Below are 21977 nucleotides of genomic sequence, written 5' to 3'. Positions count from 1 at the left end.
TTCTCAACCCCATTCTCCCACCTTCTCTCCGTAACCTTTGATCCCCTTACCAATCAAGAACCTATCCATCTCGGTCTTAAATACATTCAATGAGCTGGCCTTCACAGTCTTCTGTGGCAATGAATTCCATAGATTCACCACTCTCTGGCTAAAGAAGTTTCTTCTCATCTCTGTTCTAAAAGGTCTTCCCTTTACTCTGAGGCTGTGCCCTCGGGTCCAAGTCTCTCCTACTAATGGAAACACCTTCCCCACGTCCACTCCATCCAGACCTTTCAGTATTCTGTAAGTTTCAATCAGAACCCCCCTCATCCTTCTAAACTCCATCGAGTATAGACCCAGAGTTCTCAAACGTTCCTCATTTGTTAAGCCTTTCATTCCTGGGATCGTTCTCGTGAACCTCCTCTGGACCCTCTCCAGGGCCAGAACATCCTTCCTGAGATACGGGGCCCAAAATTGCTCACAATATTCTAAATGTGGTCTGACCAGAGCCTTATAAAGCCTCAGCAGCACATCCCTGCTTTTATATTCTAGTCCTCTCAAAATAAATGCCAACATTGCATTTGCCTTCCTAACTACCGACTCAACCTGCAAGTTAACCTTAAGTGAATCCTGGACTAGGACTCCCAAATCCCTTTGCACTCCAGATTTCTGAATTCTCTCCCCATTTAGAAAATAGTCTATGCCTCTATTCTTCCTACCAAAGTGCATGACCTCACACTTCCCCACGTTGTATTCCATCTGCCACTTCTTTGCCCATTCTCCTAACCTGTCCAAATCCTTCTGCAGCCTCCCCGCCTCCTCAATACTACCTGTCCCTCCACCTATCTTTGTATCATCTGCAAACTTAGCCAGGATGCCCTCAGTTACTTCATCTAGATCATTAATGTATAAAGTGAAAAGTTGTGGTCCCAACACTGACCCCTGCGGAACTCCACTAGTCACCGGCCGCCATCCTGAGAAAGACCCCCTTATCCCCACTCTCTGCCTCCTGCCAGACAGCCAATCTTTTATCCATGCTAGAACCTTACCTCTAACACCATGGGCTCTTATCTTACTGAGCAGCCTCCTGTGCGGCACCTTGTCAAAGGCCTTCTGGAAGTCCAAGTAAATAACATCCATTGGCTCTCCTTTGTCTAGCCTACTCGTTACCTCCTCAAAGAATTCTAACAGATTTGTCAGGCATGACCTCCCTTTGATGAAACCATGCTGACTTTGCCCTATTTTACCATGCATTTCCAAGTATTCTAAAATCTCATCCTTAATAATAGACTCTAAAATCTTACCAACGACCGAGGTCAGGCTAATCGGCCTGTTATTTCCCATCTTTTGCCTCTCTCCCTTCTTAAACAGGGGGGTTACATTAGTGATTTTCCAGTCCTCTGGGACCCTCCCTGACTCCAGTGATTCCTGAAAGATCACCACTAATGCCTTCAGCCATCTCCTTCAGAACTCTGGGGTGTAATCCATCTGGTCCAGGTTATTTATCCACCTTCAGACCTTTCAGTTTTCCTAGCACCTTCTCCTTGGTATGGCCACCATACTCACCTCTGCCCCCCCGACTCTCTTGAACTTTGGTGATGTTACTCGTGTCTTCCACCATGAAGAATGACGCAAAGTACCTATTCAGTTCCTCTGCCATTTCTTCATACTACTTCTCCAGTGTCATTTTCCAGCGGCCCAATGTCCACTTTTGCCTCTCTCTTACCCTTTATATATCTAAAAAAACTCTTGCAATCTTCTTTTATATTACTGGCTAGTTTACCCTCATATTTAATCTTCTCCCTCCTTATTTCTTTTTTAGTTGTCCTCTGTTGGTCTTTGTAGCCTTCCCAATCCCCTGGTTTCCCACTGCTTTTATTTTTTTTTCCCTTGTCAGCCATGGTTGCCTCGTCCTCCCTTTAGTATGCTTCTTCTTCCTAGGGATGAATTTTTGCTGTGTCTCCCAAATTACTCCCAGAAACTCCTGCCATTGCTGTTCCACTGTCTTTCCTGCTAGGCTCATCTCCCAGTCAATTCTGGCCAGCTCCTCCCTCATGCCTCTGTAGTTGCCTTTATTCAACTGTAATACCGTTACATCTGATTCCAGCTTTTTCCTCTCAAATTGCAGGGTAAATTCTATCATATTATGGTCACTTCCTCCTAAGGGTTCCTTCACCTTAAGCTCCCTTATCAAATCTGCCTCATTAGGGAACAGGCAATTCTAGATTTAGTGATGTGTTGTGGGCTCCATCACAAGCTGCTCCAAAAAGCCATCTCGTAGACATTCCACAAATTCCTTTTCTTGGGATCTACTACCAACCTGATTTTCCCAGTCTACCTGCATATTGAATCCCCTATGATCACTGTAACCTTGCCTTTCTTACACGCCTTTTCCATCTCCTGGTGTATCTTGTGCCCCACATCCTGACCACTGTTCGGAGGCCTGAACATAACTCCCATTATGGTTTTTTTAACTTTGCGGTTCCTCAACTCTACCCACACAGATTCTACAATGCTATAATGGCACCTGTGTTATTAAATAAACTGTTTGCCTGGAGGAATGCTATTAGTGATGGGCATTGCTAATAACAAATCACTGATGTCTAAAAACAAAGGAAGAATGAATCCTCCTCTGCCAGGTCCACCATTTGATAGATTCTATAGGTATTCTCTGTAACTTTCTCTTTCTTTCCTTTCGCATTCTCCTTCCTCCCACAATACCCAGATTCCCCTCTATGCGAAGGAATCATTATGACCCAGATCCTCCCAGTGGTCACTGAATTTGACTCTAGGTGACTTCTGCCATTGGTGTTACACCATGGAATATGACATTAAAATATTTTACATTTGTTAATTGAAAATTTATTCTGGGAGGAAGTAAAGTCAAAATAAATGCTAATTTTTATAATGTACAATTACCTTGCATAAATATTCAAAATCTTGTGTGTATCCAATAAATATTATACAGTATAGAACATAGAGAGATGATATAAAATAAGGGGTACAACTCTAAAGGGTGTGCAGGAGCAGAGGGACCTGGGTTTATACGTGCATAAGTCATTGAAGGTGACAGGACAGGTTGAGAGAGTGGTTAATAAAACAAACTGCATCCTAGGTTTTATTAATAGGGGCATAGAGTACAAGAGCAAGGATGTTATGTTGAACTTTTATAAGATGCTACTTTGGCCTCAGCAGGAGTATTATGTTAAGTTCTGGGTGCCACCCTTTAGAAAAGATGGGAAGGCATTAGAGAGAGTGCAGGAAAGATTCACAAGAATGGTCCCAGGGTGAGGAACTTCAGTTATGAAGATAGATTAGAGAAGTTGTGACTGTTTCCCTTTGAGAAAAGAAGGCTTGAGAAGAGATTTGATAGAGGTATTCAAAATCAGGATAGATTGGGAGAAACTGTTCCAACCGTGAAAGGATCAAGAATGAGAGGGCACGGATTTATAGTAATTGGGAAAAGAAGCAAAAACGATATGTGAGAAAACTTTTTCACACAGCGAGTGGTTAAGGTCTGGAATGCACTGCCTGAGAGTGCGGTGGAGGCAGGTTCAATTGAGGCGTTCAAAAGGTAATTAGACTGTTACCAGGAAAGGAAGAATGTGCAGGGCTACGGCAGGAGAATGGCACTAAATGAATTGCTCATTCGGAGAGCAGACACAATGGGCCGCATGGACTCCTCCTGTGCTGCAACAGTTCTGTGATCCTGTAATTATTTCTCTATCGTGGACCACAAAGGGTGCATTGCAGTGCATTTTAAACTTAATGGGATGCCTCATTTGTATGTTGAAGCTGTGTTTGGCTCAGGGTTGGTATCTAACGTTACATGACACCCAACCGATTGTCAAAGATTAAAAGTTTCTGTTAGCAGCTATTGAGATGCATGAGAGACTGTGCATTCCTGCCACACACGCGCGTGCACACACACATACACGTGCGTGCACACACACATACACGTGCGTGCACACACACATACACGTGCGTGCACACACACATACACGTGCGTGCACTCACACATACACGTGCGTGCACTCACACGTGCGCACGCAGCCAGGATTTTCTGGAAAGGATTGTCAGATTCTTACAAGTAATGAATTTTTCCTTTCAAATGGGAGTGTGTTTTTAAAAAGTTAGATGGTCATATTTGTAAAGAATACCAAGGTGTCTTCTATATATAATTTTAGGCCCCTGGCTGGAATTGTCGCGGGCAGGACGGAAAATGTGACGGACCAGCCAAAGGCCCGGGCGGGAATTTCCAGTCCTTTGGCGGGTGGCCACACACACACACACACCTATTAGGTCCTGCAGGGGTTGTAATGAGATTTTATCCAGATCTGACATGTTCTTTAAAATACCTGGAAAGGAACACACACACGAGCATTTTTTTTGTCAGATTCTTACAAGTAATGAATTTTTCCTTTCAAATGGGAATGTGTTTTTAAAAAGTCAGATGGTCATATTTGTAAAGAATACTAAGGTGTCTTCTATATATCATTTTAGGCTCTGTTACCTTTTTGGTTCGGTTAAACTCTGAGCATTGAGACTGATCCAGCCTATTTATAGTTTGAGTACTTCTGGCTGGAAGTCAAATAAACAAGCGGCTTACTGTTGGTCTTGTAGTCACATGTCTGCAGTTCTTTGGCAAGTACAGTGAGCTGATCCTGTATTAATATCTTGAAGGGGACACTGTGGTTTTCTTCTGCCGAAGATTGCTTCTGCTCTTGCACCCAGAGAGCTGTAACGCTAACTAACTCTTGATAGCCTCGTGATTTATCAGAGGGAAAACCCTGCAGCTGAATGAGGTAGTTGGGAATAAACCTCAAGCCCTCTTGAAATCCAATCTTATTGCATGGCTCAGTGCAGCAGTATGTAATGTGACATCTGTTTCTAAAGGGTGGGGTTGTTTATGCCTGTCAGACTCAGCGGGACAAAGTGGCAGGCCCTCCGAGGCTGATGGAGGCTACCATCTGGTGGAAGAGGTCCTTTGATTTGCTTTCCACCTTGCTCGAACTGCCTAGTAAAGTCCTCCATTATTCGGGGATACCACGAGACTCGGACTTGGATAGCGGAGTAGGCAATAATGCGTGATTACTGTCTATGAGATTCTTAGTGGCCCTCAAGACACTTTTACGCAGCTGGATAAGCCGCTGCGCTGTTGCTAAATACACAGACTGGCTGAAAGAAATGTCAGATATTGTCTGACTGGAGAGAGTCGCTCTGTCCACAAAAACCATAACAGAAAGGCTCATTTAAAAAAAAAAATAACCTTGTTTCCTTAGAACAAGGCCAAGCCAGCAAGCTCTTGTCAAATGGAGTTGTTAACTGTTTCTTTTGTAGCTGAAGGGACATGGTTTGTTTTTCTGCCTTGCTCACTTTCACGATTTTTTGTTAAGGTTTTTTACTTGTACAAGCCGATCTCTGTAATGTAGCGATCTATTCTGATTATTGGTACCTTTCAGTTGTGCACTTTGTTGTTGCGTTGTGATAAAAGGCTTTTGTAAAGATGTGGAAACTATTGATGGTGGTAGAACACAAAGTATGTTCTGTAACTACTTACCTGTGTGTTTATGGGCATAATTTTATGGTCCTTCGCTGCCAGGTTTCCAGGCGAGGTCGGGGGTGGGGCCCCCATAAAACTCCCAGGGCTGGTCTTCCTGCCATTCTTCCCCTCGCATTTGTCCTCAATTTCATGGAGCATGGGCGAGGTGCAAGGCGACCAGCCCGCCCTAGCCATTATTGGCCATGGTCACTGAATCACCCTGGAACTCCCTCCCTAACAGCACTGTGGGTGTACCTACACCATATGGACTGCAGCAGTTCAAGATAGCAGCTCATCACCACCTTCTCAAGGGCAATTAGGGATGGGCAATAAATATGACCTAGTCAGTGATGCCCACAACCCATGAATGAATGAATGAAAAAAAACTTAAGCGCCGCTTCCTGCTGGCCTCAGCTTTGAGGCAGGCGGGAGGAGTTAGGGGCAGAGAGGAAGCCTGGCAGATCACCCTGTCCAGGCCATGGACAGGAAGAGGGGTGGATGCCTTTACATCAGCTCCACTCCCTGTCCCGCCATACGTCTGCTCTCTGTGGGTCCTCTCTCCCGCCCTTACCCCCTGGCCTCTCCATCACCACTCCCCGGCCCCTGGGCCTCACCTCCCACCACCTGGGCCTTACCTTCTCTCAGATTAGCTGGCAGCTCTCTGAGGCAAGACTTCCACCCAAGTAAGGGGTCGTAAGCCAGTCTTCAGCCATTTAACACTTCTTGGATTGGGTGGAATGCATTTCCTGCTGATTTTTCGGGTGACAGGGCAGGATACCCCTCCAACTGAAAAACCTTGCCCTACCTCTCCATCTCCATCCTTGTGTTTATGAATCTTGTGCAAAATTCCTATTCAAGGAGTCTTAACCATTTTTGGGGGTATTCTAGGTTGCCCCCACCTATTCGAAAAGGTGAACCTCTTTTACTGAATCTATAAGCAGCTCTATTCTAAGATCTTGTACCAGGCAGGCCTTAACCTTGACTCATAGAATCTCCTTCATTGTGGGAGGTTCTCATTTGACCGAATCCCTACCCACCAGATAAGATTGTTGAATTCATGGCTTGAATGCGGGCCCCTGACCCCAAGGTTAAAACCTGAATGTCTTCCTGGGCACTTCATCCTGTTCAAATCCTATTGTTAGACTTAACAGTTTGCAACTGAAGAAAATCCAGGAAGATTTTGATTAACTTCCAAAGGAATTGTACTCGTTGTACATCACACAACGAATTTGTACATTTGCACAATAATTGATATCAAAATTGAGATGTTAAAAGTGAGTGTTCGGATTATGCAATATTGTTTGTAAATCGATTCAGTTATACACATCATTCAGTGCATAATGCTCTGGTCAATGCTACCACAGAGCTTGTGACCAAACAATTTGTCAATTTGAACCCAATTTGGCAGTGTTGTGAGTAAGACAGTGGCTCTTGGGCTATTAGGTGCTACTGTTGCAGGATTAATCATGTACCCCAGTGGAATTGATTAAGCATACTCTGCTTAAACAGCCCTATGCCTAATGTCTTAGGGCTTCCCTTAAAGCTGTTTATCAGTAAGATGAAACTGCCCACAATTGTGCCCATACTAGTCCATTAATACAGAATTAACTTAAAAGTCTAGATAAATTACAGCACTAGGGAATTTTTAAGTACAGTAGCTAGGCAATGCATGCAATAGCATGCTTCGTTCCATTTTTGTTAAAAGGATACCTGTTTAAATGATGTTCCTGAATGCCATACGATGTTTTTAAAAGCTGCAAGTTAATATTCTCTTTGAGGTTTGTAACATTTTAAGGTAAGCAGTGCCAGTCCATGTAATTATATTCCCAAGGTTTGGGAAATGGTAATGTCACTCTTTTATATAGGTTCCTCCAGTGTGCTAAAAACAGACTTAAACTCACGCAGTCATGGTACATTTCAGCATTTGAGGTTTCATTTTAACAAAGCCAAAATAGTCCTCGCTTACTCCGAGTGAAACCCTCACGGGCTACACATCTCCTTAATCATTTGCTACTTAATCCATCTGTTGTGTTTGATATGTAGAAGCAGTCGGCAGGCAGGAGCATGATGCTCAAGACAAATAAACCTCTTTAAACAGTGTAGTGGCCCCTATTCTCACTTTAACCCTTTCAGGAGTTAGGGTTTGTTTTAAAAAGAAGTTTTTTTTTCTTGATTTTGATCAGTTACAAATACAGCTGTCGTCTTAATTGCACTTTTTTTGGTCAGTACTGTCACCATCTTGTTTTCCAACAAGGAAATACCGATTCGTACATTTGCTTGTTTTATATTATGGTTTCCTGTGAAAGTCCCAGCACTGCTAACAGGAAATGAAAGTCGGGCTGTGGATTTATACCTTGTGTTGCTGTTGCTGCTATTTGCGTCTGATCAGGAACGTGACACAGAGGAGCTGACATGTTTCCTCCAGTGGATTATTTACCAGTTGTAGAGACCTCGGAGGTCAGTTGGGTTCAAATCTCAGGGGTCGATATATGCTTGACTCTGCTTGTAAAACAGCTCTGTAGAACAGGACCTGTAGTCTTGTACCATCTAAAAACATTTGTCTTGAACGGGTGGCATTCTTTTTTGCATTGAACCTTGCCTAGAATGTGAAAGTATTTAGTAATTTGCATCCGATCTGCTTTGAGGTTCCGTGTATTTAATACTTATTTTTTTTAAATTCTGGGTTTTTTTTTAAGCTGGTCTTTATCCACAAACTATCTGGAGCAGTCTGGGAGGGATTATATAAAGGGAAGGATTTTATACAACGTATCAAATACGTAAATGTAACCTATTTGGATTTTGATATTTGTGTTAACTCAGTGTTTTTTATCTTCAAATGCTAACTATTTCTGCCTCCCTTTTATGTTGTCACCCCTTGCTGGGCATTTTAAAATGACATATTGCACATTATTAATTTGATTACTTTAATAATTATTGTTTCGTTTTACTGGTATCTGCCAAAAATGATGAAAGTGCTGAATTGGAAGATTTGCACAGGCAAATATTTTCCTAATGCCATAGCAACTGAGCACAGGTGGTGTGTTAGGCAATTAGTAAGATTTCGCTCCTGCAGGCAGTTGAAGTTTGGAGAACTTCTGTTAGTGACAACAAAGATTTAAAGTGGTGTAAAACTCCTGAAATACTTGCCATGAGGCAGGGGAACAATTTTAGGTAAGTTATCAACTGGAATGACTGAGCTTGATTTCTGGGTTGTTAACTTACTTTGTGCCCTCCTGTTGCCCATTCTATCCTTAGCCTCCTTTCTCTTTCCCCTCTCCGCCACGCATCATTCTTCTTCTTCCTGAGTTCATTGCCCGAGGGCAAGTCTGACCCACAGCACCATCGCCTCAGCCACGGGTGAGGCAAGGAGGCAGGTTCCGAGTCCACCTCGGCTGGAATGGATCGAAACCCATTCTGATCCACACCGCCGACCCCCCCGCCAACCAAAGGAATCAGAGTTGCCGTGGCAACATAGAATTTTATAAGCATGTTGCAGCCTGGAGTTATGGACAGTGATGGTAGAGGCTCCAATTTCTTTTCATCGCATGGCTGACCAGGAATCTCTCCTGCTCCAACTGCCTACCATTGGCATATGTTGGAAGGATTTACAAGTCGATACTCAACCTTTTTGGCTGCATTATGCACCTACCTTTTTTGGCCATCAAGTCCCGGATTGGGACTTGAGCATGCATCATTGTCCCGTCCAAATAGCAGTCAGAAATCTTGATACTGGGACTCCAGGGTTGCCACTTTGGTGACTAAGAACTCATGGAATGGTTAGAGCACAGAAGGAGGCCATTTGGCCCATTGTGTCTGTGCCAGTTCTCTGCAAGAACAACTTGACTAGTCCCACTCCCCTGCCTTTTCCCCATAGCCCTGTAAATTTTTTCTCTTCAGATAATTATTCAATTCCCTTTCTAAAGCCACGATTGAATCTGCCCCCACCATACTCTTAGGCCGTGCATTCCAGATCCCAACCGCTTGCTGCATTTAAAAGAAAATTGCCTTCAGTTCTTTTGCCATTCACCATAAGTCGGTGACCCCTGGTTCTCGACTGTTCCACCACTGGAAACAGTTTCTCCCTATCTACTTTGCCCAAACCCCTCATGATTTTGAACACCTCCATCAAATCTCTTCTCAACCTCCTCTAAGGAGAACAGCTCCAGCTTCTCCGATCTATCCTTGTAACCGAATCCCTCATCCCTGGAACCCTTCTAGTAAATATTTTCTGTGCCCTCTATTAAGGTTTCACATCTTTCCTAAAGTGTGTTGCGTAGAATTGGACACAGTATTCTATTCGAAGCCATACTGATGTTTTGTTAGGGCCTACCACAACTTCCTTGCTTTTGTACTCAATGCCTTTATGTATAAAGCACAGGATCCTGTATACTTTATTAACTACTTTTTCAACCTGCCTTGTCATCTTCAGTGATTTGCGCATCCCAGGTTCCTCTGCTCCTGCATCCCCTTTAGAACTGTATCCTCTATTTCATATTGTCTTTCCTCTTCTTCCTACTAAAATCTATCACTTCACGCTTCTCTACATTAAATTTCATCTACCACATGTCCGGCGATTCCACCAGCCTGTCTGCGCCTTCCTGAAGTCTATCACTATCCTCCTCATAGTTCACAATATTTCCAAGCTTTGTGTCATCTGTGAATTTTCAGATTGTGCCCTGCACACCCAAGATTAGGTCATTAATATAGATCAAGAAAAGCTGTGGTCCAAGTACCAATCCAAGTACAACTCCACTGTATGGCTACCTCCAGTCTGAAAAACAACTGTTCATTACTGCTCTCTGTTCCCTGTCAGCCAACTTTGTATCCATGTTGCCACTGTCCTTTTTATTCCATGGGTTTCAACTTTGCTGACAAGCTTGTTATGTGGCACTTTATCAAATGCTTTCTGAAAGCCCATGTACACCTCATCAACCCTCTGTTACTCATCAAACAAACTTAATCAAGTTAGTTAAACATGATTTGCTCTTAATAAATCGATGCTGGCTTTCCTTAATTAATCCTCATTTGTCCAAGTGGCTGTTAATGTTGTTCCAGATAATCATGTCTAAAAACTTTCCCAACATGAAGGTTAAACTGACTGGCTTGTAGTTGCTGAACTTATCCTTACAGCTTTTTGATCAAGGGTGTAACATTTGAAATCCTTCAGTCCTCTGGCACCACCACTACCTAGGGAGGATTGCCAGATTATGGCTAGTGCCTCTGTAATTTCCATCCTTACTTCCCTCAGTATTCTCAGATGTATCTGATTTGGTCCTGGTGACATATCAACTTGAAGTACAACCAGTCTTTCTAATACCTCCCCTTTTATAATTTTTTACTCTATCCAGTGTCTCAACTACCTCCTCTTTCACTATGACTTGGGCAGCATCTTCCTTTGTAAAGACAGATGCCAAGCTGCAAGAGGATACCTTGGACTGAGATTCCCTCGAACATTCCACACAAGAGTTCAGAGCTTGGTGGCTGTCTTCCCTCACACCTACGGTGTCATTGACTGCGCACGTGTTGTTATTAGGGCCTCAGAAGTCCAGCCAGCAACATTCAAGAATAGGAAAGGCTACCACTCCATTAATGCCCAGTGTTCAGTGACAGAAACAGGATCATGTAGGTTTATACAAACCATTTCCGAGGTATTTTCTTCATGACACCTTGGCTGCTGCAAAGGACCTAGAGAAAAGGAAAGGGCAGGCAAGCATTATGATGGCAGTGAGTGGCTGGATGCTAGTTGGTAACTATTGGATATTCAGATATAATTTGCAGTTGTGAAACTTTCATTAATATTTGCTGAGCTAAATGACAGATTACAGCTAATATGTAGACGCCTGAGCAGATGAGCCCCTAGCCTCAACTTGTCAGATGCTGGATAATGACTTTACCAAGGCTACAATCTCTAGGGCCTCCTGCTCTATTTGGATGTTCTCCCCTTCCACCCCGCCCCCCAACAATCTTGGTTCCTCTCCCTCACATTATGGGCTATCTTGCAGGGTAGGAGTTTGTGACTGGCTGTTGAAAAGTTAAGGTGTGATGTGCCAGCTTGTGCAGATAATGCATGTGCTGAAAGCTGATGAATAAGCAAGACTAATGAAGATTGGGAGGTGATGAATGCAAACCAAACATGTGGAATGTCAAGAGAGGGAGGAGTCCTGGGAGGAGTTGATAGTTCTGCAAATGCGAGGGCGTGAGAAGAGAATGCTGTTAGTGTGTGGTCTGAAGAGAGGAAGGGTGAGGCGAGTATGTTTGGGAAGAGAAGGACATTTTTGCAAGACATCCTCCTGATTGTGTTTGGAAGATTGTGACAGAGGGGATGGAGTTGTTGGGGCTGGTGGGAGAGGGTGTTAGCAGTGTGCCAAGTGTCGAGAGAGCAGGAGAGATGGAGAGCTGTAGCAAAATCCAGCAAATGTCCTGTTCATATATTTAATTTAATACTTTAATTTTTGGAGCTCTATGTATGTCATGGCAATAGAGGTAATCAGGTATGCTGATCCTTGCTGGTATGAAAGGAAAATAGCGCGGATGCTGGAAATCTGAAATAAAAACAGAAAATGCTGGAAAAGCTCAGCAGGCCTGGCAGCATCTGTGGAGAGAGAAACAGAGTTAACGTTTCAAGTCTTCAGAGCTCTGAAGAAGGATCATATAGACTCGCTTTACTGGTGCTGGTTGGCAACAGAGAAATAGTCCGTGCTTCAGCTCCTCCTCGCACTGCCAGTTACCAGTTAGGTTTTTACAGTAACAGTGGCTGGGGTTTTCCGTTCTGGGAAGGGAACCTGGCCGTCAATTCAGTTTCAGATCTTGACTCCACATGGCGTGTTCCAGACAGGCCCACGGAGATTTTTAAAGGCCTAGGCTAATTAATAGCAGGGAGTGGGCTTGTCGTCCGGCTAAGGGTAGTGGATGAGCTCCCTAGGCACAAGGGCCAATGGGAGTCCCTCTAGCGCTGTCATATCAACAGCTCCATCAGCCAAGGTGGAAGCTGCAGATTCATATGGGACAAAGAGAGAAAGAGCACCTCAAAATGGAGGGACCCTCTGAAGAAAAGAGTTTTAATTTCAGTTTTAATTTAAAAAGGCCACAGCTGCCTGGCCATGATCATAGAGGGACAACCCGTCCATGGGATGGCCAGTAGCTACAGCGGTGGCCCAGTAGCCAATAAAGCTCAAGGGAGGGGATTCCTTGTGTATCCATACCTCCCACCCCACCACACCCGACTTCCCACCCTGAGCCCACCACATTGGACTGGGCATATGTGATACAGGGGCTGCCATGGGCCTGAATATCACAGTCAGCTAGGCACGGGCCTTAATAGGCCCAATGATTTATCATTATTTGACCTGAATTCACAGTCTGCCAGGAAGTGGCAGGCAGCCAATTTGACCCCAAGGCCCCCTCATTGAAAATGGCATGGGGTCAGGGTGGCGGCAGGAAACTGGCACAGAGGCATAAAATTTTACACCTACTCGCCTTCCTCTATTCAATGAGATCATAATTGGTCTATGACCTAACCCCATATACCCCCCTTTTCCCCTTCTCTTATAAAGCCTTTGGATATTTAATTACAAATGTCTAAACTTATGTGAAACTAATATTTAGTTTCCTAGCAAAGTTTCTAAATTTATAATTTACTTTTGCACATTATAAGAATAAATGAGGGAATGTTTTGGATTCCATAGGCTGGGGGAGTTATCAAGCTTTTAAAATTCAGAGAATTTTTGTTGACCATTAGTTGATTCGTTCCATTTCTGTAAATTCAAAAAGTGCCATATTACAAAGTAAAGCTGGAGAAAGATGTGCATGGTGAAGTATTTTTTGGAATAGGCTTATGAATTTGTAGTTTTTTTCCTAACCTTTTGGTTCCAAATTCGTTAAATCTCATTTTGGATCTGCATTTTTTGGATCTGCCGATGCTGTTCGCAAAACACTTCAATGAGATTCTTCAAGAAATGTTTTACTGTCAGTGAATTTTGTTAATGTGTGTGTGTTATTGGTAAAGGAACTTGGTGTGTATTTTGCTCTCCTTATATTCTGTTGATGAATAAATGGGTCCTTAATACATTACGATATAAACCATGGGGGGGTCAATCCAATGCAGACGGGCTAGGGGAAAGGACAGGTAGGATGGGGTGTTGGCTGACGTAGATGCTAAATGGCAGTGGGATCTCATTAAGAAGTGATGAACGTCTCCACACGTGGGTGGCACTTTCTAGTCTCAGGCACTGCTGGAGGTTGTCCCTGTATCTACAGATGTGTGAAGCAAGTTAGTTTAGTGCTATGTCAGCAGCTGTTAAGTGGTCACAGAGCACATTATAACAGAAGGAAATGCAGTGGCTGTCATGTATTCAGAGTGGAGTTTGACTCATGGAGCAGAACATAGAGCATACGCTAATATGTCAAAATGTTCTGACATCATCCTGCTGCAGGATGGGTTGAAGGTTTATTTGGGAGAAACATAAATCACTTGTTTCTCACCAGTTATAATACTTGTTTCCTTTGTATGTATGTATGTATTAATAATTGTTATTTCATGTTGTATTTTTAATTAATAGATTAGCCCCTGACAAAGAGCAGATCCGTTTTTTGACATAGCACAGCTTGATATATCTCAGATGGCTGTCATTGTAGAGGCTGATGTAGTGTAACTGGAGATGAGTTTTAGATTAAAGTGCCCCCTTATGGATAGCTATGGGAACTGCATTCATGCATCTTGCAGACTTCTGTTGATCATTTAATAGCAATATGAGTATGTTCTTTCTCCTTCAACTCTCAAAGGATGTTTTGATTGAAAATTTCACCAATGTAATTATTGTTACATTTCTGATAGACCAGTAGGATCACTGATCTCTCCTACCCCAAGTCTTTCAATGAGATGGGCAACCGTTTCAGTTGGAAACTAATAATTTGCACTGTTTGATGTTCATACATATGGTGAGAGCCAGATTCACTTTGTGTTTTATAAAGATCTGCAGTCATTTCCGTTTCAGACCTTGAAAGAACTTCACAGTCCAACACAGAGAGTGGAGCTGACAAGCTGGTCACAGCAGCACGCTTTCGCTTTGAATTCTAACACTTAATTTTGAACTTCAGGTATAGCTTTCCCCTATGCAGCACACTGAGCACCTCCCACCGAGTCCGAACTGGCATAGCAACAGAGGGCCGCAACTGCCAGAAAAAAAAGTGACTTTGTCGAATCAAATTCTGCTAGTCAGTTGTGTCTCTTTGCAATACATAGGGATATCGAGAATATCGCATGCTGCAGGGGTGTGACGACACACGAACATTCAAGTGATTGTAAGTGCGCCTGTGTTTTACTGGGTCCTTGGGCTGTGAGATAATGACATCACTCATGTGGCACACTATTTATCCAACAGCAGTTCTACGATATGATGATAATACTGATCTTTCTCAGAACTCCTGTTCTATAGTTAGCTTTTTGTTGGACATTTGATTTGAGCAAGGTGATGTGGTACCCAGTAGAACCCTGCGATGGAGTCTAGCATGCTTTGTTACTATGGTGCGTTGCTAAGATTCATAGGCAGTTCTGAAAGAGATGGTATTGCACTGGCGTCACCACTTCAAATTGTTGCTTCCTTTGTTAAAGAGCTGCTATTCTTGTTTCTGAGGAAGGAGAATTCGTCACTTTCCTCAGTGTCACACACAGGCAGTACTGTGCTTTCTGAAGCTCCACCTCATCGACAATGTTTGAATTTTGAGTTGCTCCACAATATACTGACTACTAACAAAAAAAAAAGGAAAGCTAAATAATTTGTCACTATTTCTTTAATCTGACTATATTTGTGGTACGTTAATAATGGGTTCCTTTAATAGAAAATTGTAGCACTGAGCACAAAATGCATTCATCAGGAACACCTCATTTCTAGCATTCGTCAAAATGTTGAACAATTATTGAAGATTAATGTAATGGGCATTGTAAAAGAATCCGTGTTCACTTAGGCATTTTAAAATGCTTTTTGTCTCTTAAAACCATGTCCTGGTTTCCCCCTCTGCATTTTTGTGCTGTGTGTTTACAAATAAATAAACTAGCCAGTTCTCCTATGGTGACACTCATTGTTTGTTAGACGGTATTGTGGAATGTCGGGGAACTTGTGAAGCGGGGAGAAGTAGGGAATTTGTTGTACCATTGGTAGGAGGTCCTTGTGTTTGGAAGGAATGGAAAGCACCTTGTAGGAGTGGGCAAGTGAAGTCGGCAGTGTGGAGGAGGAGCAGGAATTTTGTCTAGGTTTGGAAGAGCTGGCATAGTGCTGGCAGACAATGGGAGTGGTTACAATGACTGTTTTTAAAAAAAACAATTGAAAGAAAGAATAGAAGTTGGAGTTTTCTTGTAAAAGTTGGAGTAGCGAGAAAGACATGGGTGGTCCACTTTGGATGAAGAGGAAATGAGGGAAGCTATACAGGGTCCTATCCAGGGTGAGTATAGGAGGAGGGAGACATTGTAATAAGAAGGAATGTGGAAATGTACCTCTGCGGAGAGTTGGTGTGGGGGAAATGGACGAAGGGAAAATAATTTCCTTCACTTGCCTAATGCCTAGAAAAGGGTTTCCCCAGCATCTAGTTCCAGAGCCTGTCACCCAAACCGGTGAGGATATATTTTAAATGAAAGCTCGCCCATGCATGGTGCTGGGGAAAATAATTTTGGGATGCTATCTGCAGCAGTGAGGGAAACCACATGTCCACATTATCAGGAGCCTTTAGTTCTTTTTAAGGCAACAGACAGTATTTTAAGAGTTTGGGCCACTCGGTCTGTAACTCTAATTCAGGCATAGGGATTGGATTGGATTAAATTGGGTTTGGGGTGATTGGTCTGGGGTGACAGTGGACACAGTCAGGTTGGCTTTGAGTTACATCAGGCTGAGGAGGATGTTATCAGTGAGGGAACCAGCACTTAAGAGGCATCAGGCCAGAGGTTGGGCAAAGCTGTGGAGAACAATCTTAGGTTTGGAGCTGGAGCTCTTGGAGGTAAGCGTACAACACCATCATCTATCTTGGAGGTCAAGTTGGAGGACCTAGAAGTAATAAGTGTATAAGAACATAAGAAATAGAAGCTGGAGTAGGCCATTTGGCCCTTCGAGCCTGTGCCACCATTCTGTATAATCATAGCTGATTTACCTCAACTCCATCTCCCACACTATCCCCATATCCCTTCATTCCTTTAGTACCTCTGCCTTGAATAATAACTTAATGACCAAGCATCCACAGCTCTCTGAGGTAGAGAATTCCAAAGAACCCTTTGAGCGCCGAAATTTCTCTGCATCTGAACTGCCAGCCCTTATTCTGAGACTGTAGCCCTGTGTTCTAGATTCCTCAGCATTTTCTCAGTACCTACCCTGTCAAGCCCCTTCAGAATTTTATGGGTGGAATTTTCCGGCCCCTCCTGCCAGCGGGATTTTCGGTCCCGCCGAAGTGAATGGACTTTTGAACGGCTCGCCACTTTTTCCGGCCCCACCTCGTCGTGACAGGGCCGTAAAATTCCACTTCCTTTGTTTCAATTCGACCACCTCTTATTTTTCTAAACTCCAGGGATTATAGGCCCATTATACTCAATCTCTCGTCATGGGACAATCTCTTCATCCCAGCGCTCAGTCTAGTGAACCTTTATTGTGCTCCCCTCTACAGCAGGTTTATCTTTCCTTAAGTAAGGAGACCAAAACTGCATGCAGTACTTCAGGTGTAGCCTCGCCAATGCCCTGTAAAATTGCAGTAGGACTTCTTTACTCTTCTAATCCCTTTGTAACAAAAGCTAACATACCAGGTAAGTTTAATTTTGATTGACAGGTGTGATGGAAGTAACATGATAGAAGTAGTGTGACAGGAAGTTCTTATGGGAAGCCAGTATGAAAGGGAGTGCGATTATAGTGAATTTAATACACGCTGGCCGATCTAATGTCTTGGTTTGAAAGGATGGTTATGATGCTTAGTTGCCAATTTGGCCTTTTTCTTTCATGTCCCTACTTTAAATAGGCAAATCCAGGCATTGTAATTATAACTGTTTGGAGCAATTTGCTTTTTTCCCCCTTCTCCTTTTATTGTGGATTTTTTTGCTGATTTTTGCTGTAGTTGTTAATTGGAAGGGTATCCACCTTCTTTCCTCATGTTTGATTTATATTCAGTATCTCATCATTTGTGATTTGAGGGCGATTTTATGAATGTGGAATTTGAGCCAATCATGTGAAAACGTGATGGACATATCAAGTGTGATGCCTGAGGTATGATCCAGGAAGTACAAAACGTGAAATATGAAAGATAAAGTGCACATTCATTGTAACATTTTTTATATGTACATCAACGAGAAAATCTTTGCTGCTGCTGCTTAAAAGAGGGCCGGAACATAAAATTGTGTAAAATGTAATGTGTTGTCTGAAAAAAGAAGGGTTGTGTCCCTTTAAGGCTGCAAAGACCAGTTGCTCACAAGGGAACACTTGAGTAACATTGTAAAAGTATCAGTTAAGAAGCTGCAGATATCCTTGTTCCAGCATTTTGTGTTCCTTGCCCACAGAATCACAGAATTGTTACAGCCAGAAGGAGGCCTTTCGGCCCATCTTGAGCGCGCCAGCTCTCTGTAGGAGCAATTTTACCCGGTGCCATTCCTCCGCCTTCTCCCTGTAGCCCTGCACATCCTTCCTTTTCAGCTAACAATCCGCTTCCCTCTTAAATGCCTCAATTGAACCTGCCTCGACCACACTCCCAGGCAGCGCATTCCAGATTCTTAAAACTGAATTTAAATTCTCAAACTTTGCATGTTAGGATTTGAAGTCACACATTTTCTGGGTCAGTAATCCGGAATTATCCCACGAATGCGGTAACTGGGAGTTGGCAATGTCCATGGAATTGATTGCCGGCAAGGGCTCGCATCTTTGAGCAAATAGCAGAGATTGTGCTAATAAATGGATCAAACAGTTTGAAGGGCACTGAAGAACCTTATGTTTATCATTGGCCAAGGGAGGCCACATTATTTCAATCTTTGGCTTTCTGCCAGAAGATAGCTCCTTTATTTCTTTATACTCTGAAGTGTAATGTAGAAATGTGTTTATGTCGTTTGAAGTGCAATGGACCAGAAATGTACTCCAGAATTATATTTTTTAATGTACATACATTAGTGAATCTTGGAGTTTGTCAGAGAATTTACTGATTCATCATACCAAGAATAGCATTTATGTGGAATATAATTCATTGTCCTATAATGCAGAGCAGCTGATGGAGTTGGATGGGTTGGGTGCTTGTTGTAGCAGGTGGTGGTGTGAGGTCTAAGTAAACTGTAAAAAGAAGAAAGGCTGTCACTAGAAAATGAGTGAAAGAAAAATTATGAGATGAGAAAGAAGCAAATAAATACAGATAGTGTTCAAATTAATGTAAGGGACCAGGCATGAATGAAAATAAAATAATTAATAAACAGAGGGAGGATGGATTTGGATACAATTATACATTGTTAAGAAAATGCGCAATAACTATGCCAGATGGTTGGCGCTGTAAACAAGGGAAGTAAGAAATTTACCATCACTTTCTAGAGGACCTGATAGAAAGTGTAGGTGGAGAGAGCAATAATATGAGATTTAGACAGCAGAGGGAGAAGAGAGAAAAAAATAAGAGAAATGGTGGCAATAATGGTGCAACATGTTACAACACCAATAAAAACAACAGGTGGTGAAATTTGAGCAAACATGGGGAGGAGTATGAGAAGGGTGAATGGCTGGAGTTCAGGCTGGCTCCATTTGAAGAGAACCTCAAAGTGTAGAGAGAGGTGTAATTCGGCTTTTAATGGTGTACTGAGTTTCAGGATTATTGCTGAAAAACTCCTGTGGCCCTGAAAATGTACTTTTATATTTGTAGAATGTCAGATTTCTCTATGATATATTTGACTTTTAATTTTTTTAAAGAATAAGTTTGTTAATGATTTTTCAGCATCTATTTTAATCCTATTTGGATGTTCCAATCGTTTGTATTTTGCCCTCTCAAATGTAATTAAAAGTGAAGGATAATCAGTGTATTCCTGTTTTGCTGCCTATGATAATTCTTCATTATGATTGGCTGCTTACCCTGCTTGATAACATCACTGTTGCTGGATGCCTGGAGATCCCTTTGAATTGGCGCCAGATTCAGAGTGATGCTGGGAAAGGGGAAATCCACACCACAGAGGTCGGTAGAACTTTTTGGGCAGCTTTCTTCAAAGCCTGTGGCCAGCCCTGCCACTTCACTGTTGACTGCCAAATATCGGCCTTTGAAGCCTTGGAACAGCACCTGTTCAGCTGGAGTGTTTATAGATGAGCCAATCAGCTGCAAGAATGTTCCAGGATTCCCTGTTATTTGAGCTTGTGTCACGGAAGTGTAACCAAAGGATGACTCATCAAGCGTGACAAAAATGACCCTTGAATATCTTGAGATATTTTTATATCTGATGCTCAGTCTGAATTATAGTTACTATTTCAGAGGTTAACAGTTCTAATGTGATAAGATCCACTTGTGCATGTCAGTATATCAGCGCATGGTGTGAGGTGGACCCGGTTAGATCTAGTCTTGTAGAAATTTGTCATCTAGTTGGAGATCAACTGGGAGATATAGGAATAGTATCTGGACTGTATTGAAGTTTTATCAGGTGGTTTGTTTGACTGACAGATCTTCTGAGCAGCTAAAGTGAGTGATTTCCTGTTAAAGCGTGAGAAAAAGTAATGTAGACCAGAAATACACATGTTTCTCTGGTAACAGATCCATACACATGGCACGTATAAGGAATAAAAGGCTGTTCCAAACATGAGCTTCTGTTGTGCTCCTGGAATGAGCTGTGAGTATCACTGTATTCATACTGGCAGGACAACCTTCCAAAGCTGTTCTTGGGTTGAGATCTGATTCCTAGTTACTGTAATTTCTTTCAATCGGAATGCGCCTTTGAACAAGTTGAGACTCAAAAACTGCCCACATTTATAAGGAACCTTTTTAAGGCAGCAATGTGTATACTATAGCCCAAAGGCTGCAGCCCGTGACTCCATGAAATTCAGCTCTTGAAGCCCAGGCAACTAGGGTCTTTTGTACTTTTATCTCTTACTGGTTTCTCCTCTTTTGAATTTTGTGGATCTGCTTATTGACAAATCCTAAATGAGAACGTCAAGTTAGTATCTACAATTTGAGATATATGTATGCACTGCACTTTAAGAAAAGACATGAAGGCCTTGGAGAGAGCGCAGAAGAGATTTACGAGAATTGTTCCGGGGATTTTGGTTATGTGGAGAGATTGTAGAAGCTGGAGTTGTGCTCCTGAGGGAAGAGAAGGTGGAGAGGAAATTTGATAGAGGTGTTCAAAATCATAACAGGTCTCGACAGAATAGATAGAGAGAAACTGTTCCTATTTGCACAAGAGTTGAGAAACAGAGGACACCAATTTAAGGTGATGGGCAAAAGACTCGAGGAAATCATGAAAAACTTCCACACAGCGAGTGGCTCGGGTCTAGGATGCACTACGTGACAGTGCGGTGGAGGTGGATTCAATCAAGGGTTTCAAGAGGGAATGAGATCGACAAAAGGAAAAAAATCTTTGAGGGCAATGGGGAAAGGACAAGGTCATGGAACCAGCTAAACTGCCCTTACAGAGAGCCGGCACAGACATGACTAAGTTGAATGGCCTCCTTCTATGCTATAACTATTCTATAAATCAATGATTCTATGTAAATTAATAATGTCAACATAATTTGTACCTCACAAAACTTCATATTACGCTCCTAACATCAGCTTGAATGTAACACTTTTAATGTTAAAACCACCTAATAAGTGAATGGCAAATGGTCACTGAGTCAATAAAGGAAATATTTGGAAGGATGACCAGAAGTTTAGTCCAAGAGATGAATGTTGAGGTGGTTCTAAAAAGAAAGGGAGGTGGAAGGGTTTAGGGAGGGAATTTCCAAGGGTTGGAGTCAGGCAGCTAAAGAGCTGGGCACCCAATAGGGGGCTGAAGGGAGGGAGATGTGCAAGACGCCCAAGTCAGGAATGAAGAGTTTGCGGGGACAGGATATAGGGCTGGTGGCGGTTGCAGAGTTTGGGTGGGTTGAGGCCATGGAGGAACTTAAAGATGAAGGCAAACTTTTTAATTTGATATGATATGGGTTTGGTGAGCAGGATATGGGCAGCAGAGTTTTTCACAAGTTGGAGTGTATTATGGAGGGTGGAGAATGAGAGACCAGGAAGGAGAGGGTTGGTGTATTCAAATGTGAAAGTATTGAAGGTATGTAAGAGGACTTATGGCAAAGGAATTGGGGTCAACATTGTAGAGCGTCAGCGGAGATGAAATTACATAAGAAACTCCTATTCTAAGTGGTGCTTTGTTTTCTATGGGCAAAATATTGCTCTCGTCGGGCGGGCGTGTGCCTGCCCTGAGTAAGTGTAAAATGACGCGCGATGACGACGGGCAAGCGTCATGACATCATCGCACGCTCTCGCAATATTT

The 21977-nt window shown here is 42.8% G+C and overlaps 1 protein-coding gene across 5 annotated transcripts in view; it reads left to right on the top strand.

Annotated features, from left to right (window-relative positions):
* LOC144694436 (C-terminal-binding protein 2) overlaps positions 1-21977 on the top strand; it is a 312875-nt gene that overhangs the window by 82111 nt on the left and 208787 nt on the right. The window contains exon 1 of one of the 5 annotated variants that reach the window (XM_078564841.1): positions 7833-7978. The exons of 3 other annotated variants lie outside the window; for them this stretch is intronic. The gene's annotated coding sequence lies outside the window, so the exon portion shown is untranslated. Of the gene's footprint in view, positions 1-7832; positions 7979-11067; positions 11144-21977 lie in introns of those variants that run through there. One more of the 5 variants, XM_078564842.1, reaches the window with a different exon arrangement.

Source organism: Cetorhinus maximus, chromosome 20 (assembly GCF_964194155.1).
Source record: "Cetorhinus maximus chromosome 20, sCetMax3.hap1.1, whole genome shotgun sequence".
In the NCBI taxonomy this organism is placed as follows: domain Eukaryota; kingdom Metazoa; phylum Chordata; class Chondrichthyes; order Lamniformes; family Cetorhinidae; genus Cetorhinus; species Cetorhinus maximus.
This window is presented reverse-complemented; position numbering and strand designations above follow the sequence as displayed.